This window comes from Abramis brama (genome assembly GCF_963993115.1).
Source record: "Abramis brama genome assembly, chromosome: 13".
NCBI classification, from domain to species: Eukaryota; Metazoa; Chordata; class Actinopteri; order Cypriniformes; family Leuciscidae; genus Abramis; species Abramis brama.
This window is the reverse complement of record NC_139975.1, coordinates 5,775,835-5,776,397: the sequence shown is the minus strand read 5'-3', so window position 1 is coordinate 5,776,397 and position 563 is coordinate 5,775,835.

Below are 563 nucleotides of genomic sequence, written 5' to 3'. Positions count from 1 at the left end.
TTAAGATTGAGCCACTGTAGTCACTTGGACTATATTAACGATCTCTTTAATAACTTTTCTGGGCCAGCAAGTTTCGGTCACCTAGCAGCCTATGGAGAGGTGATCCAGCTCTCAGATTTCATCAAAAATATCTTCATTTGTGTTCCGAAGATGAACGAAGGTCTTACGCGGTTGGAACAACATGAGGGTGAGTAATTACTGACAGCATTTTCATTTTTGGGTGAACTGACCCTTTAAATTGTTCCTATAGGCCTATGTCATTTTCAAAACTCACAGCTTTCCAAACTGTTTTATGGAGTTTTTGTATAATGGATGTTTCTGGAAAGATGTTTTGTCAGCTGAGCATCAATCCATTGAACGCACTGTAGGCTACTTCTATCACTCACATCCTCGGTTTAATTCAGTATGACTCTATATCTTACTAAGCTCTGGTAGTTCGGCACCAGATTGTATTATCGCTCTCTGAGCGTTAGTCGTCGCTCTATAACCCATTAATAAGTGTGTGTGTGTAGGCTATATGTGTGTGTTTGTCGCCCTCTATCACCGAACGCTTGTAAGGCGTC